This window comes from Sphaeramia orbicularis, chromosome 7, assembly GCF_902148855.1.
Source record: "Sphaeramia orbicularis chromosome 7, fSphaOr1.1, whole genome shotgun sequence".
Classification (NCBI taxonomy): Eukaryota; Metazoa; Chordata; class Actinopteri; order Kurtiformes; family Apogonidae; genus Sphaeramia; species Sphaeramia orbicularis.
The window spans coordinates 4,341,398-4,354,533 of record NC_043963.1 but is presented as its reverse complement, the minus strand read 5'-3'; the positions used below and the strand labels follow the sequence as shown (position 1 = coordinate 4,354,533).

The 13,136-nt window shown below is 36.4% G+C and overlaps 1 protein-coding gene and 1 non-coding gene across 2 annotated transcripts in view; both read right to left on the bottom strand.

The window, feature by feature from the left end:
* The window catches only part of bsna (bassoon presynaptic cytomatrix protein a), a 210,243-nt gene that overhangs the window by 148,993 nt on the left and 48,114 nt on the right, over positions 1-13,136 (bottom strand).
* On the bottom strand, positions 9,106-9,187 carry trnas-gcu (transfer RNA serine (anticodon GCU)). Its single transcript has one exon. It is a non-coding gene; the product is annotated as a tRNA-Ser (tRNA).

Here is a 13,136-nt window from a genome sequence, read left to right as displayed (position 1 = left end):
GTAAACTAGGTGGAGACTTCTCTACTAGTTTTGTAAGAAAAGACACCATATTAGCCTCAAAATAATTCCTGGACATTTTGTGGAAGTCATCTGTTATTCATGACATTCTGTCCATTGACAAGATCTAATTTTCATTTTCAATGGTCCTGTTTTATTTATCATCAAAACTGCTCAGTTATTCAACCTGTTTGTGTAACATGTTTTGCTGTCACTATGGAAATAAAGTCATGACTATGGAAGATAAGTTCAGACAGCCTCAAGAACAATGTTTTTATTGCAGAAATGAACAAAAAATAAAATCTGTGGTACAAAATCTACAACCTAGCAAGACTGAAAACTGAACCATCTGAGAGGAATCGGCTCTACATGAAATCAGTGAGCTGCTGGTGGCTGTAGAGGTCCAGACGTGGACTAATTCTCGTTTATTAAGGATGTGAACCTTTACTTTATCACTTAACAGATTTATTTTGTCTTCTAGATAAATTTTGCAACCAGTTGTTGAAAAATACCCCAATATTCAAGGGTTTTAGCCAAATAAAACTCAAAAAACCTGCTGCCACTGAGGAAATACAGTTATGACGACTGAAGACAAGTTCAGACTGTCTCCAAAGCAAGGTTTTTACTGTGAAAATGGACAAAAAGATCAAAATGTACAACTTAGCAAGACTGAAAACTGAACCATTTGAGAGGAATTGGCTCTACATGAAGTCAGTGAGCTGCTGGTGGCTGCAGAGGTCCAGACATGGACTAAGCCTGGTTTACTATGGACATGGCACTATTTAGTTATTCTAGATATATATTACACTTATTTGTCAAAAAATATGCAAAAAGTCAAGAGTTTTTAGTCAAATAACTTTCCAGAAATCTGATGCCAATGAGGAAACAAAGCCGCAATGACTGAAAATGAGTTCTGATCATCTCCAAATGGCCTTCACAGAGAGAAAAATGCTTCGAAAGACAGTGTTAACATTGGTAATGTGGTAAAATATTGTCTTGAACCATCCCCTAATGCCAAACCCTGTTAAAGTAACTAAATCTGATGCATTCTACATTTGCCACGTTCAGTTCATAGTTACTAGTGACCGTCCAAACCGCCTAGTTATGAGAAATGAAGGGTTTACAGCTGCAGCACCTTAAAAACAGCAAAGTATGGAGTCTTACCAATGCAATTAAATCCAAGCAATGGAACCAGAGAATGAGAGGAAGAAGAAGAAGAGGCAAAGGGAGAAAATAAATGGGTTTCTGTACAGATGGGGGACAGTATCATTTTAAAACATCGCTATGATTCATTTATTTTTCCTTTCAGGCCTGATTGCTATTGATCCCTTCAAATATCACTGCTGACTAGGACAGTATGCATCAGCGTCTCTTATCATCTGAACCACATGGACTGGATTCATTCATCCAACTTCAAAGCTGCAGATGGGCTAGAGAGTCCAATAGGACAGGCTCTGACAATATGGACCATCTTTCCTCTCGTGCAAAAACAGAATTGCACAGTTGTAATCAACCAGAAACACAGGCAGAGGGAGGTAAATCAACCACAAATTGACTGCATCGCTGACTGATTGCCGAACCGAAACCGCAACCTGAGTGAAAGGCGTTGAATCTCCCGCAGAAAGGCGTACAAATCCACATAGGTTTACAGGTATTAGACAGATGCTAAAGGAGACGGAAATGAAACGAGCTGTGAGCATCTAAAAATAAAAAAAAAATCACCCCTCCTCCTCCTCCTCCTCGTCTGCTCCTGTCTTCCTCCTTCCTCCTCTTCCACCTCGGGATGAGAGCTGATACCCGTTGAAGTCCGGACCTCGCTCGTTCAGATCTCTAATTTCTATCCTGAACTGAGTCGACCTGTTTTCGTCCTGTCTGTCCTGCTGTAGCTTTGTGGCTGCCATAAATAGCGCCGTTTTAGCTCTGCTGCGATCCAGGCAAAGCTAGTAAATCTGTGCATGTTTCATGCGTTGCTCCCATCCCCTTTCCTTCCCATAATGCAATGCGCAAAAGTACTGTACTCCCAACACCCCTCCCTCTATCGACTGAACCCCTTGAATTTTCTCTCCACGGGGCAGAGTGACTCCTTGAATCCAAAGAGGAGGAAAAAAAGGTTGCATTCGTCACGTTCCCTAACTAAGCAGTTCCTCGCCCTGTGCTTTTTCCCAGCCTGCTTTGCTGTCTGGCATTTTCTAGCTTGACAGCATTACTGATCCCATGTTCTGTTAACTCAGCGGCTGCCACGTCCTCCTTCCCTCTTTAAAACATTCTCTTTGTAGCAGTCTTTGCTCTCATTTCTCTGCCCTCTTTTTCCACTTTTTTTTCCTTCGCCTGATCAGGTCGAAAATATGGGTCTGTTCATTAAAACAGAAGGAGATATCAAAGTATGATTTGCGCTGCCAGCTCCTCCCACGTCGTTACAGCTGATGAAGATGGTTGGGGGGTGAGGTGGTGGTGGGGGGGTTGATTTTAATAAGTCCCTGTCCGTTGCTGTGCTTTTTAACTAACGGCAGTGGAGACTCTTACAGGCATGGGGATGGAGGGAGGCTGTGGAGACGAGCAAACAGTCAGCAGTTTTTTAATCCAGCCAGCGCTTCAGCTCTCATCATGTCAGGCTTAATCAACAGCCGAGCAGCGCAGAATATCCACTTCTGCTTCACGGAGGATAAAACCACAGAATCCTTCACACACCTGATGCAAACAAGTGAGAGGGAGTCACGTTGAACAAGTCGGTTCAGCAGATTCATCCACGCGTCTAATCTTCAGCTGAACGTCGGGGGTTAGGTGTCAGGGTTTGGATGGTTCCCTCTATGTTCTGCACTAAAATACAGCAGGAACCTTCAATAACTACAGCTGCACTAATGCAAAGCTGCTGTTACGTATGTTTGACAGCTTTAAGAGTTTTATGAAACATCAAAATCACAATTCCACGACTCTGCAGATGACATTTAGTTTGAAGAACGGATAAAAGATGTGGAAACGTGGGAACATTTGAGACAAGAAAGAAAAAAGACAGAGTGGAGAAAATAGTAGCTTTGACCCAATACAGACTAACATTATAACATTATGGTATTTTTGAAATAAAAGTGTCAGAAAATGTCTTTTTTTGCCAATTCTTTTAAACCTTTTCTTCAAAAGGAACTTAAATTTCAATATCTGTTGATTAATTATCATTATTATATGTAATAAATGCTTAAAACTGTGTGTTATTGCAAAAAATTTAAAAATGACTTGAAATTTGAAAATAAGATTACAGAAATAAACTTCACTATTTTCCATATGTTCAAACATTTGAGTTTGTCTAGATCATAAAAACAGTGAAAAAAATAGCAAAACTCGACAAAAACGCGGCATAACACAGTAGTAGAACACTCCAAAACAGCACCATCACTATATTATACACAATTATTTATAAGAATTCACCACTAAAACCTCACTAAAACGCTGCTACAAGTAATAAAAATCTAATGGTTCAGGAGTTTTGCTAATTCAAATGATGGTGGAAAAACAGATAAAAGAACTTAACTTTCAAAATCTGTCCATTAATTATCATTATTATTATATGTATTCAATGCTTAAACCTGTGTTATAGCAAAAAAAAAAAAAAAAAAGACGAACTTATTTTTTTAATATTTATTATTAACAAAAACTGTAAATGTTCAGAACAAAATTTTATGGGATTACAGAAATAAACTTTTAAGTTTTTTCCATGTGTTCAAACACTTGAGTTGGTCTAGATCAGGGGCGTCCAATCCCGGTCCTCGAGGGCCGGTATGGCCTGCATATTTTAGATGTTTCCCTCTTCCAGTCCACCTGACGGTCATTATCAGACTTCTGCAGAGCTTGATGATAGGCTGATCATTTGAATCAAGTGAGTTGCAAGAGGGATACATCTAAAACATGCAGGATACTGGCCCTCGAGGACCAGGATTGGACACCCCTGGTCTAGATCATAAAAACTGTGAAAAAAAATAGCAAAACTCAACAAAAACACGTCAAAATACACTAGTAGAACACTCCACTTAAACGACAAGTAATATGAATAAAAATTTACATGAATACAAAATTAACAAAATAGTAAGTGCCATGAACAACATAAGGCTGTATATTTTGTTTTTATGTTCTGTTAATGATATAATTTACTGAAAAAAATTACTTTTTCTTCAGTTTTCTTTGTTTTGATATAATAAACTTTGAATTTACAAATAATGCAGACGATAATATTATAATAAATGGTGATGAATAATAAAACAATTTGCAAGTCTGATAAAAACCAGTTGCAGGTCTTTAAGAGTTAATACTGAATGACCTTTTCTGACTGCAGAGTTAAACTGTATAAACTAGGGATGCACCGATTTCGATACCAGTATCGGGCATCGGCTCCAATACTCAGTGTATGTCCTTGTACTCATACTCGTAAGAGTAATCCGATACAAATGCACCGATACCACTTACGGTCATGTGACATTCACAGTTCAGTGCAGCAGGTACGCAGTGGTGGAATAATGTGTGTGGAGTGTGAAGAGTGTGGAGATTTTTCAAAATAAATAACGGTGATATTAGTAACGCTGACTGCAAGTATCATTACAGACACAGACAGATACAGACGCAGCGTTCTGTCCGTCCTCTGCGTACATTTCATCCGTTTTCCAGGTGCTGGCGGATGCGTACCCAGATGGAGAATACCAGCGGGAACTGTGGAGGTAGAGGATCTGTTCAAAGAGCCACTGTGTGAGTTAGAGAAAAACTACTGACACATTTAGAACAACTACCCAGGGCTGGGCTGGTTTCCGTCCTACTGATAATACTATAGGGGTACGGAGCGCAACGCCAGCGGAAGTGAAAACGAAACTTATTGCTCATTTCTCTTTTCTCTACCTCCTGAAGCTAAGCTTTTAAACCTTACCAGCGAAAATGCTGCAACATTAGTATCCACATTAGTGTTACCTCTGTCGTCTCCATGTTTATTATTACTGACTTTCTTCTTCTTCTCAAAAAACTTTACTCTTCTTCATGGTATTTGTCCAGTATGGTTAATTAAGAGCGACGCCCCCTGGTGGATTAATTGACAAACGCTCATTCCAACACATTAAATGTCAGTAGCAGCACCTTTATCCAGTCAGACTAATGACAACGACAATAAAGCACATTTACAAAAGGAACTAAGAACTGGAACGGGATTATTAAGTACTCGTATTGGTACTCGGTATCGGCAAGTACTCAAATGTAAGTACTTGTACTTGTACTTGGTCTGGAAAAAAGTGGTATTGGTGCATCCCTAGTATGTACCGGCCGTGTGAACTTAGACTTGCATGGCTTAATTTTTGAGACAAGCATATGCTACTGGCAGGATCAACTCTACAACTCGACTTTACAAAGTGCACAGTATAAATATCATTGGATAAAGTTTGACACTAAATGACACGTGTGTCAAAACAACATCATAATAACACGATGCTTATTATCTGACGTGAAGCAGATACAGTCCTGAGCGAAGACGTGAGTGGAAGTTTGGTGAAGCCGAGTTCACTGTGTTAATGGAATAATCTCATTTTTAATCTAATCTGTCATTAATTAGCCTGGAGACACAAAAGAGTAGAGAGGAACAAGGGAGCGAGGACTGAGATCTAATCAAAGAGCCCAAACACCACAGAGGAACACATCTGCGGTCGTCCTCTCCCTGCAGCAGCAGCACGGCGCTGCTCATTACTGCAAATATGATGGAGTGTCTGAGTCCAGCCATACATCTATACCAGGAGTAAAATATTGTTAGAACACGGAGACCCAGCAGTGAAGATGAAGGAGAACTCAGCTGAGACGTCACCTCCACCCCAGAGACAAAAAGGAAACCACATCAACCTGAACGGACGGCGTTTCTACTGGAAATGAGCTTTGGTCAGAGCGGTGGACTTTAGTGAACTGTGTCGACTTATTCAATGTGTTTCAACGTCTCTGTTATTCCTTTAGTCATTTTATAAATAATACAGTAGAGTTATCGATATGAACAGAACATATGCCAGTACTGTGCACCTGAATGACAATATCAGGGCGACTTTGGTCAAATTTCAGACCTTCCATTCATAAAAATAACAGTCCAACAGGCCTCATAGTTAATATACACCAACATGCACAAAAATACGCAGAAGAATAGACTAAAACACACAAAAAATACACTAAAATATACAAAAATATATGCCAAAATACACTAAAATATACACTAAAATATGTCAAAATACACTAAAATATATGCTAAAATACACTAAAATATACACTAAAAATATATTAAAATACACTAAAATATATGCTAAAATACACTAAAATATACACTAAAAATCTACTAAAATGCACTAATATATATACTAAAATACACTAAATATACAATAAAAATGTACAAAAATGCACTAAAATATATGCTAAAATACACTAAAACACAGAAAATACAGTAAAATATACTATCAGAGTATCTGCAGGTTTGATGAAGCTGAATTTCTGAAAATAGACTAAAATGCACAAAAAAATACACTAAAAATATATGCTAAAATACACTAAAACACAAAAAAATACAGTAAAATATACAAAAATATGCTAAAATACACAAAACATACACTTAAAAATACACTAAGATACCCAGTCAGGGCATCTGCAGGTTTGATGAAACTGAATTTCTGACTTTTAAAGACATTTATCTCTGCATCTTTTGTCAAATTTCAGACCTTCCATTCACATAAATTACAGTCCAACAGGCCTCATAGTTAATATACACCAACATGCACAAAAATACACGGAAGAATAGAGTAAAATACACCACAAATATACTAAAATACACTAAAATATATGCTAAAATACAGTAAAATATACACTAAAAATACACTAAAAGGCACTAAAATATATGCTAAAATACACTGAAACACAAAAAAATACAGTAAAATATACAAAAATATGCTAAAGTACACAAAACATACGCAAATAAATACACTAAAATACACTATCAGGGTATCTGCAGGTTTGATGAAGCTGAATTTGTAACTTTTTAAGACATTTTTCTCTACATCTTGGGTCAAATTTGAGTTCTTCCATTCACATAAAAAACAGTCCACTGGGCCTCATAGTTATTTTCTTGTATTCAGGGATTTATTCTTTACTTTATTTATTTAAATTTTATTGAACCCTCCTCACATTTGTCTGTGCTATCTAGTCCTTATTTAATTAAGAAATTATACAAATTTGAGATTTTTTTGTGGAAAATTTGATCATAAAAACACTTCAGTTAATCTAATCGTCAAATATTATCATGTACCTTCTATGCACTTTTTAGACATTTCACATTTATTGACTTCTCCAACTTTTCCTAACTTTAGTACAACTACAGTCATAATAACGGTCTGAAGTTATGAGAAATGATATCCTTTTACTGCTAAATGTAAGACCTTCTTGCAGGATTAAACCTTGCACCTCATTCTTCCCTAAAAGCAGAGAAACCCTGATATATAATCTCATAAATACAGTTTGTGAAACTGATCTCACTGACACCGCAGCCATTAGTCTACAGGTTGAAAACATAATCCAAGTGAAAATGTCAACTGTAATCGCTGTGTAAATACACATGAAACACTACCATTAGTTGTGGTGTAATGGTACTCAACCGTTTATTCAATATACAGTTTCATGTTGAAATATTGTCCCTTTGTGTTTCAGACGTCATATTCATCATATTCACTGTAACAGCAGTTCAAAGTTACAGCGTCCTGACGTCTTCATACACCCCGGAGAACCCCCGAGTCCATAAGAAAGAAGACTCGGAGGCATAAAATTCTCCAGACACGTACAGTTTTGTACTTTGCGGTTGTGTCCTTCACGTTGAAAATTGAGATTGTGGACTGATGTTTGTGGAAAATGGGTCCGACAAACCGCCAAGGACAGAAGTACAGCTGCACACCCAACAGCCGTATATTAGGACTGTACCGTCACTGAACTCAACCCACACATGAAATAAAGACGGACCACAGACAAATACCAAAAGGACAGAGGGACGACGCCCAGTCTTCACAACTTTGTCAGTTTCCATAAAACTTTTGTCAACGTAGACATCCTACACCTTGTTAGAGAGCTTTGATTCTCTGGAATTGAGTCTCTGAGTTTATTTTACAATATTCATGGACCACAAAACATAATTAGTGAAAGAAAAATCATCTGGAAGCTAATGGGACTTTCTACCTGTTGGATGTCATGAGGTCACATGACTGGTCCGTTCCATCATTAATTATATTTTATATATTAAATTAGAGCTGCAACCAATTAATCGATTAGGTGCTCGAAGCGAATGCAAAAATTCACGATTCGATTAATCGACTCGAATTGATTGAAGGGAAATATTCAATTGCAGTTTTCCTGAATTGAAGCTTCTTTGTGCGTCACAATAAGCGTCCATGTGAAACACAACAGTGGAACCAATGTTTAACAGCAGAGAAATGAAGGAAACAAAGCTTTGATTCAGGAGAATTGTGGTTGAATGATTTTTTTGGATCACTTTGAGTCGATTAATCAGTTGCAGCTCGACATTAAATATAACTAATTTCCTGTTTTCTCCTTTTTCAATCAATCAGTCGATCAATCAGTCAGAGTTTATTCATATAGCACTTAACAACATAAAGAAGACCGAAGTGCTTTACATCTAAAAGAATGATTAAATTATAAGAAAGCAACACTTTAATCAAATGCTATAAAAATGCATAAAACAATAAGACTTAATAAGATTTAAAACCTAATAGTGTCTCAGTCTGAAGGGTTAAAGGCCAGTCTAAACTGGTTGTTTTTTCTATAAACTTGTTTTTCTTTCCTGTTTTTGCTAAATACACATCTGAAACTCATCACTGAAACTCATGTTCATGTGGGAGTTTTTCATTTTGGTATTTTTCTGAATTCAATGTGTAGAAGTCAGTCGTTGAAATGTTGACTCCCCTTTATGTGTTACTGCTGTGGTTTTGTCAAATCCAAAACTATTAACAACCAAAAATACAGTCTTCCCTGAATAAACATATCTACAGTACCAGTAGGGACATGTGTCACCATGAACTTACTTCATCCCTCAGGAAATTAAGTAAAGGTCAATACCAACAAGGATGGGATTCAAACCCATGCGTGCAGAGCACAACGGATTAGCAGTCCATCACCTTAGCCACTCGGCCACCTCGTCACTGTACAGCAAAAAGCAGTGGACATTTACAGAGAAATGCTAAAATCAATCTAATCTTTAAGAGAGAAATACTAAAAACCAATGAACAAAAATCAGCAAAATTTACAAAAATGCTAAAATCAAGCTAAAACCTCTGCAGCATTTTACAGAGAAATACTAAAAACAAGATAAAATCTTTGTCACAGAGACACGATAGTGAAGAGGACAAAGGAAATATGCATCTAAAACCAGTGTGATGGATAAATAAACCTTTCTCCATTTCCTGTATCTGTCCTTTTGAACTGTAGAATTATCTAATTCAGAATCTGGATAGCCTTTATTGTCAGTGTGTGTTCAATGAAATTAAGAGTGCTACTCCACTCAGTGGAAACAAGAAAAGAAAGTCAGAAAATAATAGAGCAAATATGAAATTATTAAAAAAAAAAAAACCCTGAAGTTAAAAAAAAAGAATATAAAATTTAATACAAAGTAAAATGGGAATGCACCTAAAAGTAGAAAAAAAATTTAACATTCATATTTTGTCTATTTTACTTTATTCAACCTCATATTATAGTATTTTAACACTAATAACATTGCACATGAAGGAAACCCTGCAATAAAATGATACACCTTGTTAGAAAGTTTAGACTCTCCACAACTCTAAGTTTCTTTTACAATATTCCTGAACAACAAAACCTTAGTGAAATAATCCCCTGGATAGTGATCGAAACTAATGAGACTTTGTGAGGTCACATGACTGGTCCATTCCATTAATTATATTCCTTAAAAAACCTGAATTCATTTTAACCTGATATAGTTCAGGTTGTATTTAATCCACATATTAATTAATGCTGTCCTTGTGGTTCTTCACTTATAAGCTTTGGAACTTGGTAAATAGGAGAAAATGAACACAAACTAGGTGGAAGGAACAGGTTAAAAAACACTGTGGTCTTCCTTCAGATTCATCATAAACCAAGGTTTTCAGTGGAAAAACATGAGTGAGGTCAGAGTCATTCACAGTAAATGTCAGTCTTTATTTTTATTTTCTACTCATTATGGAATTCTTTCCAAATGCATCTATTCAAATCATATCCGGAACACTGCAGTATAGTCAGTTATACAAAAAACCCCACATTGAAACCTGACATAAACATGAACCTGTAAGGGTCTGAGTCTGCAGTGAGAATGTGCAGATACTGAACATAGAGAACATGTTCAGTCCTGTTTTATCGAGTACACATGGACAAAGAAATAAATAAAATCAGTGAATCATCCCTAATAGTGAAAAACAGTGGGTTTGGGTTGTTTTGGACATATGGCCCGGCCCTAGGGGGACGGGTGGGGAACATATCAGCTGATTAATCAGATATCAGCTGTTCCAAACCGTTGGTAGTATTTTGCCAAGCTGCACTTGCATGACTGGTCTTTTCAGGATAAATCAGTAGAAACGCTGCTGCTATGTATAAAAATATGAAATATTACAGACATTATGTCTTCTATCATATTCCTGACTGCACCTAAATGCACCACCGAATGACAAAGACAATCATTTCTGCCTTTGGCCGTCGGATTGTTTAATAACCACATCATTATAATTACATACAACCGTATTTCTGAACACTTATTTATGTATATTTATTTTACTTATACTGATAATATTTGTCTAGTTGCCTACACATTGTACAAATTGCTGTTTTAACTGTGTTTTAACATGTATGTTTATATTTAATATAGATAAAATAAATAACATAAGAAAAGATAAAATAAGATAAGACAAGATAAGATAAAATAAGGTAAGACAAGATATAATAAGATAAGATAAGATAAAATAGGATAAGACAAGATGTAAGATAAAATAAGGTAAAATAAGGTAAGACAAGATAAGATAAAATAAGATAAGATAACATAGAATAAGATAAGATAAGATAAGATAAGATAAGACAAGACAAGATAAAATAAGACAAGACAGAATAAGATGAACTAAGATAACATCCTCTAGTTATACAAATATTTATATACATTTACATATTGATTTAAATATGATATACATATGTATTATCATATATTATTCATGTTCTAATTTCATAATAATCATCACAGTCTTTATTCCTTTGTACATGTTCCTTCCATTGACTTTTTCTTCTACTGATTTGATTTATCATTTATTATTAATACATTTTGGTATAAAATGTGATTCAGTTGAACTAAAACACGCTCTGGTATGAGTGTCGAAGGTAAAAAGTTGTGTAAAACATGATGTGAATTAGTTAAAAACACACACCGAATGCAGTGTTTCTCAACCACTTCTCATCGTGGTTGAGAAGTGATGAACAGGTGAATAATACCTGACAGTTCCCTCCTCTGTCTGATGACTGATGGCTTTATCACACACACACACACACACACACACACACACACTCAGATGTGTACGAACACACAGTAACTTTGTAAAAACCTACTGCGCTGAAGAAAGAAACTAACGCGTCTGACACTGGGGCCTCGGTGACAGGATGAGTTATTTCCTGTGGCTGTCACGCACCGAGTGTGACATGGATACAAACCGGGTCACACTCCTGAATCCACACTCACACTCACGCACAGACACGCAAACACGACAACCAGCTGTCTGCATCAAATATTCACAGCGCTGAGCTGAACGCTGGGGCTACAGAACAGGTGTTATACTGGTTTCACAGAAAACTGGAGGCGCGATTCACCACAGAGTCAACAGACATTTCACCTTCACATCTCACTTCCACAGAATACATCCGAGTAAACCCTGACGTGGATGTGGGTCCTTCAGGACTAGGTCAGACCTCAGTCCTCTACTGAAGGACACCTGAACAGGTTTAACCCCCAAAGACCCAAAGCATCCACTGCTCTAAACTGTTTAATACCTGTTGATCCACTAATTCTACCAATACATGTTGATAATTGGTGTAAAATACAGTTATTCATCTTTTCATGGTCATCAGATATGACCATTTTTGGACATTCAGAGGCTTCATAGTTACCATAGAAACACCGTCACCTTCTACAACACGGGTGTCAACCATGCAGCCCACAGGCCAAATCTGGCCCGCCAAAGGTTCTGATCCAGCCCACAGGAAGAAAGTGCAAAAATTACACTGAAGTCATTAACAGTCACGGTTGTCAAAATCATTTTAGTTCAGGTTCCACATACAGACCAAAGGGATCTCAAGTAAAATAATAACATAATAACTCATAAATAATGACAACTACAAATTTTCTTCTGAAAAATTATGTGAAAAAAAAAATGCAAGTGAAACCCTATGAAAATATTTACATTTACAAAATATCCTTTCACAATAAAATGCAAATAAATGCATGAATAAAAACAAATAAGTTTGCATATTTCATGTTGTTCATAACAATATTCTGCCTGTTATTAAATGTTTTGTGCATTTGTGGATCCACTGTGATCTGTAAGTTGTGTTAATAATAAGCTGAGATGTAATATTGTAGAAATTGTTCTTATTTTGGTTCCAAATTCCAAAATTTTAACAATATTATGCTTGTTACCAAATGTTTGTGTAACACTGTGTGTAATGTGCATGTATAAATAATAAGTTGAGGCATAGTATTGGTAAAAATGCATGCATTTTTGTAATGAAACGCCTTTTTTTTTTTTCAGGTTACATCATTTTTGTAAAATGTAGCTAAATATTTTCATAATTTAACTGGGGTTTTTTTTGTACTAAAACAAAGAGGAAAAACTTGGAGTTGTCATTATTCATAGGTTATTATATCATTATTTTATTGGTCTTGCCCACTTGAGATCAAACTGGGCCAAATGTGGCCCCTGAACCAAACTGAGTTTGACACCACTGTTCTACAACATTGATTCAACCAGTAAAACATATGGAGTTGGATCAATGACAGTGGACGGACACACTGGGTTTATGTTCAGTTAATGAGAGATTTTGTTGAAAAAGTCACTCATAGAGCT